Below are 18,852 nucleotides of genomic sequence, written 5' to 3' on the forward strand. Positions count from 1 at the left end.
CACATTTCATTATAATATTTTGTCTTCTCAAGCTGACCTTTGAAATCTTCTGTTCAACTATTTTACTTCACCACTTCTTCCATTCACTTTAGCTACTCTCCTTTTCAAGAACAAGTTTCAGAGTCTTTTCTGACATCTATTTTGGACTTTTCTGCCTTTCCTGTCTTTTAATGACCTTTCGCTTTCTTCATGTATGATTTTCTTGATGTCATCCCATAACTCTTCTGGTATTTCATCATTGGTGTTCATTGCATCAAATATATTCTTGAGATGGTCTCTAAATTCATGTATAATATAATCAAAGTGGTATTTTGGCTTTTGTGGACTTGTTTTAATTTTCTTCAGCTTTAGCTTGAATTTACATAGGAGCAATTAATGATCCATTCCACAGTCAGCTCTTAGCCTTGTTTTGACTAATGATACTGAGCTTCTCCATTGCCTCTTTCCACACATGTAGTCAGTATGCTTCTTATATATTCCATTTGGCAAAGTCCATGTATATAATCACCATTTATGTTGCTGAAAAATGATATTTACAATGAATTAGTCGTTAGTCTTGCAAAATTCTGTCATGCAATCTCCAGTATCATTTCTATCACCAACACCATATATTCCAAACTACCAAAACTTCTTATTTGTTTCCAACTTCCACATTCTAAAACCCACTACCCACTTCTGTAAAGTCAGATCTGACTCATAGCAACCTCTCCTTGGGTTTCTGAGGTGGTTTAACTATGGAAGCAGATTGTCCAACCTTCCTTCTGAGGAGTGGCTGGTAGGTTTGAACCTCCAACCTTCTGGTTAGCAGTCAAATGCATTAGGCACTGTGCCACTTCCACATTCCAGTCACAATTAATTATGTCTTGATTGTATGTTTTGTCTATTTGAGGCTCAGAAGTTGATAAAAATCTTCAATTTCTTCATCTTTGGCTTTAGTGGTTGGTGTGTCAATTTGAATAGAAGTCATATTAAGTGGTCTTCTTTGTATGGGTATGGATATTACCCTATCACTGACACAATTACACTTCAAGATAGATTTTGAAATGTTCTTTTTGATGATGAATGTGATACTATTCCACTTCAATTTGTCATTCCCAGTGTAGTAGATCATGTAATTGTGTGATTCAAAATGGGCAATACCAATCAATTTTGGGTAGTTAGTCCCTAGCATATTGAGCTCTGTGTGTTCCATTTCATTTTAGACTACTTCCAAGTGTTCCAAGATTCATACTTCTTACATTCCATTATGAATGGATATCTGCAGCTGTTTCTTCTCCTTTTGAGTCATAAGTTAATAAGCAGATGAAGGTCCAAATAGCTTTTCTCCATACACATCATTAAGGTTGATTCTACTTTGGGGAGGCAGCTCTTCCTCGGTTTTATTTTGAATGCCATCCAACCTGAGAGCATCATCTTCCAGCACACCACAAGGAACCCAAGAGGTACAGCAATTAAATAGTAGGCTTATAACTGTGATTTGAACCCACCACCGACTCTAAAGGAGAAAACACCTGTGGCAATCTGCTCCATAAAGATTGTTGTTGTTGTTGTTGTTATTTGCCATCGAGTCAGCCCCAACTCATAGCGACCCCTCCTTGGGTTTCCGAGGCAGTATCACTATGGAAGTAGGATTGCCCAACCTTCCTTCTGAGGAGTGGCTGGTGGGTTTACAGGTTAAGAAATTCCATTGGGCAGTTCTACTTTGCCCTCTGGGGGCACTATGGGTCAGAATTGATTCAACGGCACACAAAAACAACATATATGTATATCAAACAAATTGTTATTGAGTTGATTTTGACTCATAGTGGCCCTACATGACAGAGCAGAACTGTCCCATAGGGTTTCCAAGGCTGTAAATCTTTTATGGAAGTAGACTGCCTCATCTTTCTCCAGCAGACCAGCTGGTGGGTTTGAACCACTGACCTGGTTAGCAGCCGAGTGCTTTAACCACAGAGCCACCACAGCTTCATATGGTGCAGTGAGTAAGATATTTGGCTGCTAACCAGAACATTAGTGGATAAAACTCACCAAATTCTCCACAGAAAGGAGATGAGACAATCTACTTCCATAAAAATTTACAGCTTTGTAAACTTATTGTGGGTCATTATAAGTTGGAATTGACTAGATGGTAGTAAGTTTTTTGAAAATATGTATGTATACATATGTATATATATAGATATAGATATAGATATATACATATATATACATATATATATATATACACACACACATACACACACATATCTGTATGTAAATATATAAGTATATATGTGTATATATGTCTGTGTGTATGTATTTAGCCCTTTCTTCAAAGTGCCAAGTAAAGAAAAATGTTGAGAATATACAGTTGAACATTTGAAGTTATGTTGTATAGCTCTGCCACAAATCCACAGTTGTTACTTGGTATAGAGTTGGTTCCAACTCGTGGTGACACAAGTATGCAGAGTAGAACTGCTCCATAGGGTTTTCAAGGCTGTGACCTTTTGGAAACAGATCGACCAGGCCTTACATCCAAGGAGACTTGGGGAGAGTTTAGAAATGCTGACCTTTCAGTTAATAGCACAGCATTTAACCATGGTGCCACCCAGGGACTCCTAATCCACAGTTACCAATTACATATTCTATTAATACTTTTTTTTCCCCCTTTTTCTCATTAAGCTATGGAATGGTCAGAATTAACTGCATATTTACAACAAAACACAGTGATGCATTTGAAAAATAAATACTTAATGGATTAAAGTAATGCCTGAACAATATGAAACTTTCATTGGAATAAAATATAATGAGAATGACAAAGTACTCATTTCTTAGAGAATAGCAAAATGATAGAAAATATGGTAAAGCAGAAAATATTAGAAAAATAATTTTATCATCTGTAATAGGTTGTTAACTCAAAGACGAGTGAAAAATCCAATCAAATAATTTCTTCTAATGAATTAAGCAGTGAACCTGTTTCAAGGAGAATTGAGATAGTGAAAGTGGTAAAAAGAAAAAAAAATCTAGCTGTGTAATGAACAGCAGATAAGCATCTTTTCTTTAGAAGTAAATGAAAGAAAGCATAAAAATGAAGTTTTACTGCTTAGAGATGTACGGTTTTATCATTAATTAAAAAGTCACAGAGGAAATATGATTTTCAAAATTAGTAATGTGCAGCCATGGAAACTGACTGCTCAGATCTCCTTCTGCAGAAAGCCTCATTCACTAAAGGTCCCAGCTGGAGCCACCTACCCTCCAAAGCTGTCATTGTGTTCATGCTGAGACCTGGCTTCTGCTTCCTGAGGTCTGTTCCCAGACTTTGACTGAGCTTGGCAGCGGTACACTCTGCAGGCCCATTCCAACGGGACACGAGGCTGTTCTAATGGGTGACTTTACCACTGGCCTGGTCATAACTTTCCTAAACATGCTTTGTAGTCGGAGGCTCTTCCTTCCCAGTGTTCCATGTCCTCTGTCCTTTCACTGGTGTAAGACCTGACCTACACTGCATTCAGAAGGCTCCCCTGCCTTTTCCAGTTTCTTTCCCTTTTTTCTTCACAGATCTTACTCCAAGAAATGTTTTGAATCCCATCTTCGTGTCTGCTTCTTGGAAAATCTGAATTGAAACACTACCAATATGTATAAAGGAAATGTCAATTTGTTCAACTTTTACGTATTCTTTTACATGAAAAGCATCCTGTCTTCAATATCATTGCTTGTGCAACACATGGAACATTAGTATACCTGGTCAGTAACATGACTTTGAATCTGTATTTTAAAGATAACATCAACTATTTTAGCATTTATTTCAATATTCATCAATGGTACTCAGCCAAGAAAATTTTAAAGACTTCACAAACCAAAAAATGTTATCAACAATAGCAATAAAAGTAATGCAATCCATTGAAAAATAAATTTCATAAACTACAAAAGACAATAAATAAAGAAAATGACAATAATCCTAAAATCATCCTAAAAAGATTTTATTCACCCATTTATTCTATTGTAGAATTGTTTTAAAGAGAAAAATTAAATACTAACATTGAAACATTATGAAATGAAGTGAATATCTGTGATAGGTATTTGAAGAGTTGGATGAGATTCTTTTTATGACATAAATCACTGCCATCGAGTTGATTCTGACTCATAGTGACCATTCCTTGGGGTTCCAAGGTAATATCTCTACAGAAGTACATTGCCTAACCTTCCTTCTGAGGAATGGTTGGTGCGTTTGAACCACAAGCCTTCTGGTTAGCAGTCACATGCCTTAGGCACTACACCACCACAGCTCCTTCTTATGACATGAAATGAGTATCAGGAAATGTGTTAACAATCTTATACTATCTAGAAAATCCTTGCTTGCCAAGAATTTTCATTTCCCATCTCTGCAGGAGTTAAATAAGTGTAAGCTCCAGCATGCAGAAATGGAAGTATATTGTTCTCGTTAATGTACTGTTTAAAAAGATATAATGTTTAAATCTAAATATCTGTATGAACAAGGAATATTAGATTGGATGATTAATCCATTTGAAATAGATGTGAAACATGTTAGCCAATAATTCAAGAAGAGTTAATTAAGAACTGATTTTGAGACCAAAGCATAATTTACTATATCTAATTATGATAGGTTTTTGGACCCAATTAAAATGTACATACCTGCTTCTTGGAAAGAAACTAAATATATTATTATAGCATTTCTAACTATTTTAATAAAAGCAGAGTTCTTTGTGTAGTAATAAAGTTAGTAAAAGGAAAAAAACAATTATAAATGTATAAGAAAGAAGATTTGAGGTTTTGGACGTTTGTGTTTTTTTTTTTAATTTTAATTATTATTCTTTTCTAAACAGCAGAAGAATTAAATTCTATTAAATTAATAGAGACCTCTGAAATACAGGAATCTCATTGAACTTCTTTAGTAACAATCATTTAAGCAATGTTTCATAATGACTTACTAGGTAGATGAAAATTACACATGAAAATCATTTGTTAGAGGTTTTCTGTTGTTTTTCAGTCTTAAGCTGAGTCTCAAGAGGTCTACCCTGTATTTATTTTGTAGCTTTGTCTTTTTAATAGTTTGCTTTTTCTAGCCTGTCTTCTACTTCTGTATGATAACTAAAGTATTTTTAAATGATAACAACTAAATATTTACCTTAGCGAGAGGATAGGATTTTGGTTCAGAGATTGCTTCTTCTTCCTTCAAGTAATAGATCCCCTGCATTTTAGCTGGTCACATGGCCACCTTCTCAGTCTCTTGGTGAAAACAGCAAAGGTGGTTTAGTGCTAACCTAAAGGTTGATAGCTCAAGTCTGCACAGAAGCACCTAAAAAAAAAAAAGTTTAGGTGATCTATTTCTGAAAAAATCAGCCATTGTAAATCCTTACGGAATATAGCTGTACTCTGGTATACACAGAGTTGCCATGAGTTAGAATCTACTCCTTGGCAACTGGTCTGGTAATTTTTTTCTTGTTTTTTTTTTTTTTTTTTGAGTACAAGATGACAGCCATTTAAAATTAAGAGTAAATGCAAAGCCTGGGCTACTATCTTGGAGCTGCTTTCCATGATCTATCCCAGATTTATCCTCTTCTTATATTCCAAAGTAAACTCCTTTAAGGAGAAAGCCTGACATTCTAAGAAATATTAGAGAGTGGACAGACTCGAACATTTATAGCTGGATGGATGCAGGCATCCACATCACAATAGTGGTAGAAAGCACTGACTGCAAGGCAGAATGGTAACACATGAGTGGCAAAAAAAAAAAAAAAAAAAGAAAAGAAAAGAAAAATAGAAGATTCCTGGTACCTGGACATGCTCTAGAGCTGGGAATGCACAGTGAAGGGGGTGGAACTGATCCTAGGGTAAGGAACCAACAAAGAAAAAGTGTCTCCACTGCCATCCTCCCCCCCATACTCAAAACCCACTCCTTCCATACTCCTGATCAAGAAGATAACACGAGTTCTTTGCAACTATGAGATAATCCTGGATGGGTGTGCTATAAATTCCCTGTTCTATGTTCCAGTACAAACACTTGAATTCAATCAATAATAATAAGGTTTGGACAATACTTACAGGGGTAAAAGCATGTTCAAATACACATGTGGGTGGAGCTCTTAGCCCAATTTAATGTACATTTTTTCTGGTTTATATACATCTACAGAAAATACCTGTAAAGTGTCAGAGGTAACACTTCCATTCAGAAACTGCCATGTGGAGAAGGATTATCCCAGTGGCCTGTATAGTCTAAGGAATATAGAACCCAGGAGGAACATTTTAAAAATCAAAGTTTCAGTTAAGACTCAGCAGGTACTGGAATAGATAGGCCGTTTTCTAGTTGTCACCTGTCTCATGCAGTCACAAGTATATTTCTTTTGTAAATGTGAATGCTTAGCTCAAGAAGGTTTTGTGACTCTGCTCTGACATTCCCATGCTGGGGAACCACAAGCCACAAGCCTTCTCACTAATGAAATGAAAATAGTGTGCTCAGCCATGCAATCTGACCCTAGCTTCTGCTCAGCTTTGTGTAAAAGGGTGGCAGTTTTCTCTTTAGAGAAATCTTTACTTCAAACTCTGCCACCTAAAGCAAAGCCACTGACCTCATAGGGTGTCTGATTTACAGAGAATCCTCAAAATATCTGCTTTGGCTCATGGATGGGTCAGTTAAGCTAAAACTCAATAGTGTCTATTGGACTAATGCAGATGTTCAACCACAGTGCCAGATATGAGAAATTAAACACTCAGTGGGAGGCACTGAAAGCTGTTCTCATAAGTTTGGTCTGTGCTCCCCTCAATGAGGTTTTTTGTATTTTTATTAATTCTTTGGCTGTTATCAGTGGCGCATCTCTCCACAACTTGGAAGAGTATAGACTGGCAGATGAAATATATCTTTCTCTGGGATCATAAATTGTGGAAACAAATCACAGATGCCAATTAGACCATCTGAGTGATTCATGTAAATCCCACCAGGAAGGGTACATTCTCTTAGGAGTCCCACTAGAATCAAACTCTTAATCAAGCCTTCACTGTCCAGATTGCTACCATTGCAACTTGTGTCTACCATGTCACTGGACATAGTAGCTACACATCCACCCTCAATGACAGTGAAACGTCAGGCTTTCCTCATGCAGAAACACAATTACATACCACAGTAGCAACTTCTGACAAAACTTAACAAACTGGTCTATAAGTAAAAAAGACTAATAAGTTTTTTATTTCATTGATTTTCTCTACTGTTTTTTCTGTATTCTATTTTTTTAACTTCTGATCATATCATTATTGTTTTATTCTCTCATTTGTTTTTTTGAGCTTTATTTTATTTTTTGTAACAGCTCAGATCATTTTAATATAAATATTTTAATGTAATAAATTTCTTTCTACACACTCATTAGCTTAAGCCCTTAATTTATATTTTGTGTTTTCATTTTATTTCAACTCAAAATATTTTCTATTTATTAGAAATAAAAGATAGAAATGTTCTGAAAATTTCTACTGTTTGGAAATTAAAAACTTCTAAATAAGTTACAGATAACATAAAAATCTCATAGGAACATAGAAAATATTTTGAATTAAAATAAAATGAAAACACAAAATATAAATTTAGGGGTTAAGGCTAATCAGTGTGTAGAAAGAAACTTTTTACATTAAAATGTTTATATTAGAATGATCTGAGCTGTCACTAAAAAACATAAAATAATGCTCAAAAAACAAATAAGGAGAGAATAAAACAATAATGATATGAGCAGAAATTAATAAAATAGAATACCAAAAAAGTAGAGAAAATCATTGAAATCAAAAACTAATTTTTTAAAAAAAGGAAACCAATAAAATTTGTAAGACTCTAGTCAAAAATATTAGGAAAAAAAGAGAAAAGAAATAATATACCTAAATAAGAAAATTCAGAGAATAACATTACAAACCATATAGATTTATCTTTATTTACTGAAAACATGATCACCTACATAGTAAATCCTGAAAATTTTCCCAACAAAAACAAGAAACTCTACTAGAATTTACAAATACATTTGACTGTGTAAGTGAAGCAAGTTCAGTACAAAAATTCAGTTGCATTACTATATTCTCACAATGAAAAATTAGATATTAATTTAAATGCCATATGTAATAACTTTAAATATATTAAACACTTAGCTCTGGTAGCATAGTGCTTAAGGTATTTGACTGATAATCAGAAGGCTGGCAGCTCAAACCCACCAGCCACTCCCCGGAAGGAAGATTAGGCAATCTACTTCCGTAGAGATGCTGCCTTGGAAACCCAGGGAGTGGTCGCTATGAATTGGATCCGACTTGACGGCTGTTAGGTGGTTTTTTTTTTTTTTTTTTTTAGGAAAATATTTAATAGAAAAACATATTCATCTAAAACTGGATATATATAATATTTAGTGGTAAATTATAAAAGAAATAGAGTTAAGATCTGGCTACCTAACTCTGAAAAAAAAAAAAAAAAAGGCATTTGGAAGCAATCAGCCATAGGATAGGATGGCCCCTGAGACCAGAAGAACTAGATGGTGCCTAGCTACCAATGTCAACCACTCAAGAAAGAATCAAATCCAGAGATCCTGAATAGAGTGGGAGGGAAAATGTGGAACAAAATCCAAAAACTCAATAATGACCAGAATTACTTGTCAGATGAAATCTGGTGAGACCCCCAATACTATGGCCCTGGAATACATTCTGTGCCTGGAATAAAATGCACCCCCAGGGCTGGCTCTCAGCCCAATAGTTAACAAGATGTACACACAGATCACTCAACCCTGGAGGACACATCCACATACTCTATGGTATACATCACTTAGAGCAATAGACTATGGGACACCAGAGGACCAACATTCAAATTGAGGAAATGCAGGACAAACAGGAGTGCATAAACATGAGGGGCACAGGGGAAGGGTTACAGGGTAGGGAGGGAAGGAGACTGGATTAGGGTTGGGCATGGTAAATGGGGAATGAAACTAAATGTATATGTAACGTTGAATGTAAAACAAGCTCTTAAAATTAAAAAAAAAAAAAAAAAGAATGAGGGGAAAAATTAAAGACCTAAATAAATAATGAGAAGCATCATGTCCATGAATCAGACCCAATATTTTTAAACTGATCTTCAATATCAGTATGTATCAAATAACATCCCAGTAGACTTTTCCATAGAAATACTAACACTAAAATGTATATGTAGATGCAGATGACCTAGGAAAGCCAGAACTATTGTGAAAAAGAATTAAGAAGATAGAGGACTTACACTATCTGATTTTAAGACTTATCGTATTATAAAACTTTCACAATCAAAAGAGTATGATGTTCACTATTTTAAATAGGAGTGGATATACAGATAAATAGAACAGAATAGAGTCCAGACTTAAACTGACACAAATATAGTGATTTGATTTTCAACAAACATGTCTGAGTATCAACGGAAAAAGGGATATCTTTTTAACTGTCAATGGCCATATTTGACAGGCACAAACCTGTAATTGAACAAATTGGGTTGATAACTCATTTCAGTGAGGGAGAACATACAATGGGGAAATGCAGTGGCATCTCAGTAAGAAGGTTTTTTAAAAGGATTTATTATAGGATTTGAGCTTTGTGTTAGGTAACTTTCCAAAACTAAACCCACTTCTGTCGAGTCGATTCCAACTTATGGTGACCCCCATTTGGTTTCTGAAGCAGTCAATGTTTACAGAAGTAGATTAGCCCACCTTCCTTCTATGGAGCAGCTGGTGGTCTTGAACAAGGTAGCTTCAGCAAGGGTTTAAAGAAGTAAAGCTTTGCTCTGGATTGGATATTGTCAGGAAGTGGGGTAATTTTAAGAAAAAATATTTTACTAACTCTTACCTAGAAGAAGAGAAAACTACAGGAAGGCTAAAGCTACAATTTGTCAGTAAGTAGCAGTCACTCCTATTAGCCATTATAGGAGAATATTCTGTCATATTTGTGGTTTATTTGATGTCTGGTAGCACAGTGCCTAAGGTTTCTGACTGCTAACCAGAAGGTTAGTTGTTCAAATCTACCAGCCACTCTGCAGAAGCAAGACTGGGCAATCTGCTTCCATAAAGATATACCACCTCAGAAATCCAATGGGGGTCACTATGAGTTGGAATCAACTCGATGGCAGTGGGGATTTTTGGTTTTATTTTTCATGTTTTGTTTATGTTCATACCTAGTTTCAGAATGATGGTGCTTTTGTGTTGATCCATCATGGCCACAGAGTGACTTAAACTGATGTGGCAGTTCAGTCAAATTATCTATATTCAACATAAGAATACCAACTATCTAGCTATGTCAGGCCAGCTCAGAACAACAACTAGGCCTAGCTGATACTACTAGGCCAGCTCCCAAATGTCTGCACAAACATTATTAAGAAAATACAAATGTGAGCCACCAACTGGAAGAAAACATTTGATACACATATATCAGCTCTATTCATAATAACCATATATACTATATTTTAAAACTATATCTATATATATATAATATATGGCATATCATATATCATATACATGTGATAAAGGACTTGAATCAAGTATAAAAAAAAAAGAATGTTTAGAATTCAATAAAAAGAAGATCAAATCCCATATTTTTAAAAAACAACAAAAGATTTGTTAACAGAGGCAATATAAAAATGTCAAAGACATAAAAACATGCTTATCATCATTGGCTAGTGTTAGGAAAAAAACAAGGTTGCCATCAAATCAATTATAACTCATAGCGACCCTACAGGACACAACAGAAATGTCCCACAGAGTTTCCAGGGTTGTAATCTGCCACATGTTTCTTTTACAGAGCAGCTGGTGGGTTCAAATTGCTGAGTTTTCACTTAACAGCTGAGCACTTAATCAATGAAAATTAAAACAACATTAATATTCCATTACACAAAACCTACAATGGTTAAAGTTTAAAAGATTGGCAATATTAAGTGATGCAGAAGATATGAACCAACTGGGAACCCTCATCCATGGCTAAGGGAATTGATAATGAAAACAATTCAGCAGTTTCTTATTAAGTTAGACTCATACCTTCTATATGTCCCATAAATCTCTTACTCCTTTATACTTATTCAAGAGAAATAAAATGGATTTACACAACTTTTAGTTAACTATTAATAATCTGTTTTCATAATAGCTAAAAGCTTGAAATAACCCAAATGCTTATTAACCACAGAATAGGTAAAATAGTTTTGTATATTCATACAACTTGATTCTGACTCATAGTTACCCCATGTATGCTTCATAGGGTTTTCAAGCTCTGGTGGTATAGTGCCTAAGGCATGTGACTGCTAACCAGAAGGCTGGTGATTCAAACCCACCAGCCACTCCTCGGAAGGAAGGTTGGGCAATCTGCTTCCATAGTAATATGGACTTGGAAACCCAAGGAGGGATTGCTATGAGTTGGATCTGACTTGGGAGCAGTAAGATTTCTTTTTTTTTTTTTTTTTTGGAAGCTTTCAGAACTACATTGGCAGACTTTACATACAAGGTTCTTAGTGGGTTTAGTGTTTCTTAGTGTATTAGTAGGAGCTGTAGCAGTGTAGTAGGAACTCTGGTAGCAGAGTCCCTAAGGCATTTGATTGCTAACCAGAAGGCTGGAGGTTCAAACCCACCAGCCATTCCTCGAAAAGAAGATTGGACAATCTACTTCTGTAGAAATACCACCTCAAAAACCAAGACGTGGTCACTATGAGTCAGATCTGACTCATTGGAAGTGAGTCTGTCTTTTTTGTTTTTTCACTGGGTTAGTAGACCAATGCATAACTATAAATGCCACTCAGGGACTTCTATAGAATGGAATACTAATCTATAATAAAAAGAAAGGAACTACTCACATACGTAGCAGCATGTATGACTCTCAGATTTTATGCTAAGTGAATGGAGCAAGAACCTAAAACTACATAACTTGTGGTTCCAAATGGAATATGAAATTCTGGAAAAGTAGAAAACTTTTAGAAAGCAGACTGGTGCTGACAAGGGACTAGGACCTGAAGAAAGATAATGACTATAAAGGATGTAAAAAGAAGTATTTAAAGTTGATGCAAATATTTTATATCTTGACTGTTGTGATAAATAAATTACTTCATGTATTTGTCAAGACTGATTGAATTGTACACTTTAAGTTAGTGAATTTTATAATATATAAATTATACCAAATTCACTTGATTAAAGATTAAAAAAAAAAAAACTATGTATGTACCATTTTGCATATTACTCTATACAACTGGAATGAACTAGCATATATTCATTTGTCAGTCTCTTAGGTTGAAATGTACAACTATGTTAATTCATTTGGGGGAATTACAATAGCCATGATCCTTCATTGTTATAGTTAGACACAAGAGGATCTGTTTACAAATGATGATGAAAGTAAAAAATCATTTTGCAACACTGGAAAGAGGGTACCAAAAGGAGTAGGAGAGTTTATTCCCTATATTTTCAATTTTGCCAGAGGCTGTCCCTGAGCAGACCATTCTGAATCATGAAAACTAATTGTGATTCTCTTCCCTCTAGACTTTTTTGCATATGTTTGTTATCTTACACTACATTTAAGTAAATCAGACTAATTACTATAAATAAACATACATGAGAAGCAATATTTGGACAGTGATGATCATCTTAAAATGTAACTACGTAAGGTGATTGGAATTTCATTAGAATTAAAAATAGCAGTCCCTGAGGAAGAAAAAGTAAATATGAATAATGTTAGTTCTTTAATATTATATTAACAGGACATGTTATTATTATTGCAGGGAAAGGACTCACTTCTGCCACATGATTCAATTTGGCATGTTCATTAAGAGCAATAAAAAGAGAGAACCAATGCTGGGGACATAAATTGTTTGAAAAGTGTTTATTTGTACATGATCCTGGGATTAAAAAATTAGCATTAAAATATCATTATCATGATCTGAAAGATGATATCACATAAGTGAATAACATTTCTCAACATATAAGAATGAAATTTCTGTATTTAAAGCACAGTAGTATTTTATAAATTAGGAATGTACATTTAAATGGAGGAAAAAAAAACAAACCCACTGCCATCAAGTCATTCTGACTCAGTGCCGCCACTGGGTTTCCAAGGTGGTAAATCTTGATAGAAGTAAATTGCCCCATCTTCCTTCCATGGAGTGGCTGCTACTTTTGAACCATCAACCTCCTGGTTAACAGTAAAATGCATTAGACACTGAGCCACCCGAGCTCCTTTCAAAATGGAGAGATGGGGTAATTAAACAAAAATTTACTAAATTCCTTTTATGTTTCAAAAACACTCTCATGCTCTTCTGCTTTGGAGAAAGAAAAAAAGAAACTCTTAATTTCAGACAAATTACTTGAAGCATTATATATACAAATAAGCATTCATTTTAAGAGTTTAAAGAAAAGATAGTTTTTATAGTATAAACAGTACAATAATTGGAAGCTTTTTACTCTAAATGATGGTACATTGTTATACAGATAATTGGTATAATAGTGTTAAATTCTATTTCTAATTTGATGTCAATCAAATAGCATCCCTATCTAGTCTTGAATAATTATAAATTGTATTCATTATCATTTAATAAAATTATTTTGGCACAATTTTAGTAATAATAATTCACACACTATTATAGGCAGATACTTGATGACCAAGACCAAAACTTAGCTAGCCTTCATGAAGTCAGATTTACACATTTTATTTGTATTTCTTTTCCAGTTTATTTGTTTATAATCAGCCTTCCCTTTTATAGTATAAACTTTTGAAAGTATGGATCAAGTCTCTTTATTGGACACTTATACTTAGCAAATAGCATAGTATTTGATACAGCAATTTCTTATTATTTCTATAAAAAATGAATAATAAATTGGGAAAGAAATATCTCTTTGAAAAGCTTAATAGTATTTCTAAAAATAGATAGATAATATCCTGAAAATGGAGAAATATGACATTCTAGTACATATCTTATTCATTCAATAGCTCAGAGGTTTAAAAAAATGATAAAAATATAATATGAGGAACCTACATTTGTGAATTTAATGACCAGTAGGTGGAGAAAGACATACAGGTGAATGCCTGCACCAAAACTTTTTAAATCTCTGAAGGAAAGGATTCAAGATAATGGCTGATTTAACTTGTAATAAATGAATGCCAGGGAAAAAGGGAAGCAATAAAATGAAATTGTTTTCAATTTCTTTTTTCAAATTTTTGCTCAAGAATTATCTGCACATAAGTATTAACACACAACCATACCCTTCATTGTAATTTGAGAAATGACTGTTTTATTTCCTGTTATATGCCTAGCATATCATACTAGGTTTGCATTAAGTATGTTGGTGAACTTTGAAAGAATATCAGTATGAAAAATACTTCAAATTATGAACAATACAATAAGTTGTTAACTAGAGCAATTGGTGCTAATTTGCGTTAAAGGGTCTTTGATTAAGCAAGAACTAAATCTCTGTAAGATGTCTATAGTGATCTATTTAGCTGCTAATTATGGAGTGTGTGAAATGGCACTGTGCCTATAAACATTCACAGTCACCTATTGCAAATATTCCACTACTATTACTACTGAGTAATAGTAGTAATGGAATATTGGGGGAAATAGGAAAATTAGAAAGAGAACATGATATTGAAAAGTGTAAGAGACTCAAAATGTTGATATTAATTGGTCAAATAAACTATAAACCCACTGTCATCAAGTCAGTTACAACATATAATAGCCACACATGCTTTACATTAGAACTGCATTGGACAGAGTTTTCTAATGCTATAATCTTATAGACCACCATATCTTTGTTCTATGGCACTTCTGGGTGGATATAAACCACTAAACATTCAGTTAGTAGTCAATTGCAAACAGTTTGCTCTACCAAGGGATGACTATAATACATATTCAAGAATCAGAATCATGTTATTATCTATGATCTCAATGATAACTGTTCCTTAAGAGATAAGAAATGAAATGTTTATTACTATAATCATGAATGATTTGATTTGATCTATTATTTACTTCTTACTTGAGTTTATTTTTGCTATTGTTCACTACCATTGAGTCTTCTACAACTCACAGCAACCCTATGCACAATAGAATGAAACACTGCCAGGTCCTCAACCCACTAACAACTGGAGACTTTCCTGAAATTGAGCCACAAGCCTGTAAATAGCAGTACGACATCATCAGTAAGAGCCTGCTCAAAGCCATAGAAACCGACCCTAGCAACAGCAAGCTTTCCCTTTTCTGCTCTCACCTTCTCCACCAATAACTTTACTCATTCAATAGAAGAAACCACATTCAGCCAATATAAAACCTCCCAGTTCAAACTCTAAACCCTCTTTACAACAAACAGAAACCCATATCCACATTCCACACAGGGATTCCACCATCACAAAGAAAACTGCAGAGCAACCCAGCATACCTGAATTAACAATTAAATAAAATAAAATACACCAGCTTCACCTTTTCAAAATATTAAACCATAAAATCAAGACAAAACCAATCAACACTTAGCCAACAGTTAAAGACAACCTCAAAATGTCTAGGAAACAACAAGCAACCTCAAATAAAACAAAAAAGCAGGACAAGGGATTAGAAGTAAAACCACAAACAAAGGTCTCATTATACATGGAGGAAGAGGAGGCAATAGAATTATCTGAGAAGGAATTTAGAAGATATATTTATAGAGCTATACAAGAGCCTAGGGAAAACCCAAACAGAAACAAGGAGAATACAGACAGTTCCCTAAAGGAACTCAGGAAAATCATCCAGGAACAGAATAATATTAATGCACAATCAGAACTCATACAAAAAGAGCAGTTAGAAATGCAGAAGATGAGTACCGAAATACAGAAAATGAGTACCAAAATGACAGAAATACACAACACAGAAGAAACACAAAAGAGTAGGTTAGAGTTCTAACAAAGAAGTTAGAGTTCCTGAAGAACATATATCCCAACTAGAAGGCAAATCCCTGGACACTAGCCTGTGTGAAGAAAAATCAGAACAAAGATTTAAGAGAAATGAAGAGATCCTAAGAATTACATGCAATGACATGAGAAGAAACAATATAAAACTTACTGGAATTCCAACAACAAGAAGAGGCGAAAAAGACCACTGAGAAAATTGTGGAAGACCTGCTAACAGAAAACTTTCCCCATATCATGAAAGAAGAAAAGATATTGTCTAAGAAGCTCATAGAACACTACACAAGATAGCTCCCAAGAGAAAACCAACAAGGCATATTATAATCAAACTTTCCAAAACCAAAGACAAAGAAAAAATTCTGAGAGCAGCCTGGAAAAAAGAAATATTGCTTATAATAATCAAACAGTTAGGCTGAGCTCCAATTACTCAGCAGAAACCATGCAGGAAAGAAGGAAATGGGACAGCATATGTAAAACACTGAAGGAAAAGAACTTCCAACCAAGAATCCTATGTCTAGCCAAATTATCCATCAAATATGAGGGCAAAATCAAGGGCATTCTCAGACAAACAGAAATTAAGGGATTTTGAAAAACCAGACCAACCCTACAAGAAATGCTTAAGGAAGTCCTTCCAATAGAGAACCCATAATAGAGATCAACAAAACCAGGATAGGTGGCATCAATACTAAAACCAAATCAGAAATAGATACTCAAAATAAGACCATAAAATATTCTACCTTAAAAACTAAGAGACTCAATCAGCACACAACAACAGCAACTAGCCTATCAGAGGGAATAAAACCCTCAAATGGAGAGGAAAACAAGACAATGTCTTCGCAGTACACACTGTTCTAAAAATGTAGAGACAAGAATATACTCCAAGGTAACCACAGAGAAAGTAACAATTCTTCTAAGCAAATCCAGAAAGAAGGAAAACATATGGGTTTAACAAGCACAAAACCAACTATAAAGAAGAGAAGGGGGAAAGCATTAGCCAGCAAACCAAACTCAATACAGAAAAGTATAAGGATGAAAGAAACACCAACAACATGACAAAAAATAAATAAATAAATAATAGAATGACAGCAATCAATTCATACTTATCACTAATTGCACTCAATGTGAATGAACTAAATGCACCTATCAAGAGAAAGAGAGTGGCAGACTGGATAAGAAAAGAAGATCCATCAATATGCTGCCTACAAGAGACCCACCTTAGACACAAAGATAAAAACAAATTAAGAGTTAAAGGATGGAAAAGAATATATCAAGCCAATGGAAACCAAAAAAGTCAGGAGTAGCAATATTGATTTCTGATAAAATAGACATTAAGGTGAAAACCATCAAAAAGATAAGGAGGGACATTATATGATGCTGAAAGTTTCAATTGACACAGAAGACATTACAATATTAAATTTTTATGCACCCAATGAAAATGCTCCAAAATATGTGAAGAAATACTAATTGAATTAAAAGGGGTAATAGACAACTCTACAATAGTAGTAGGAGACTTTAACACACCACTTTCAATGACGGACAGGTCAACTTGAAAAAAACTCAACAAGTATACCGAAGAACTCAACAGTACAATCAACCAACTGGACCTCACAGACATATACAGAGCATTTCATCCAACAAAAATAAAATTCACATTCTTTTCCAGTGCACAAGCATCCTTCTCCAGAATAGACTATATGCTAGGACATAAAACAAGCCTCAATAAATTCAAAAGCATTGGAATACTACAAAGCATCTTCTCAGACCACAATACTATAAAACTAGAAATTAATAATAGGAAGAGCAAGGAAAAAGCATCATACATATGGAAGCTGAACAACTCACTGCTCAAAAACTACTGGGTTACAGAACAGATAAAAACTGAAATAAAAAAAATTTCTAGAAATTCATGAGAATGAAGATATATCATACCAAAAACTATGGGACACAGTGTAAGCAGTACTCAGAGGACAGTTTATAGCAATAAATGCATACATCAAAAAAGAGGAAAGAAACAAAATCAACACTCTAACTCATCAACTCCAACAACTAGAAATAGAACAATAAAAGTATCTAGAAGCAAGGAAATAATAAAGATCAGAGAAGAAATAAATGAAACAGAAAACAAAAATACCATAGAGAAAATAAACAAAACAAAGAGCTGGTTCTTCGAAAAGATTAATAAAATTGATAAACCATAGGCAGACCTAACAAAAGAAAAGAAAGAGAAGATCCAAATCACAAGAATTGTAAACGAAAATGGTATCATCACAACAGAACAAACTGAAATAAAAAAGATACTGAAAGAATATTATGAAAAACTGTACACTGATAGATTTGAGAACCTAGAAGAGATGGACAAGTTTCTAGAATCACAAGACCTACCTAAACTATCCCACTCAGAGATAGAAAGCTTGAACAGACCCATAGCAAAGGAAGAAATTGAACAGGTCATAAAAAGAAAAACTTCTCAGAAAGAAAAGCCTGGCCCTGAAGGCTTCAATGGAGAATTCTATCAAATATTCAGAGAAGAGTTGGCACCTATGCTACTCAAGCTATTCCAGAACATAGAAAAAAGATGAAATACTTCCAAACACATTTTATGAAGCAATCATAACACTAATACCAAAACCAGGGAAAGACATCACTAGAAAGGAAAACTACAGACCAATATCCATCATGAACATGGAAGCAAAAATCTTGAACAAAATCCTGGCCAACAGAATCCAACAACATATCAAAAAATTAATACACCCAGACCAAGTGGGATTCATACCAGGTTACAAGGGTGGTTCAACATCAGAAAATCAATCAATGTAATCTACCACACAAACAAAACAAAGGAAAAGAGCCATATGATTATATCAATTGATGCAGAAAAGGCATTTGATAAAATCCAACATCTATTCTTGTTTAGAACTCTCAGCAAAATAGGGATAGAAGGGAAATATCTCAACATGATAAAGGGTATATATGTAAAGCCAA

The sequence above is a fragment of the Orycteropus afer genome, unplaced genomic scaffold (assembly GCF_000298275.1).
Source record: "Orycteropus afer afer isolate SDZICR_OR568_19922 unplaced genomic scaffold, OryAfe1.0 scaffold00394, whole genome shotgun sequence".
NCBI lineage: Eukaryota > Metazoa > Chordata > Mammalia > Tubulidentata > Orycteropodidae > Orycteropus > Orycteropus afer.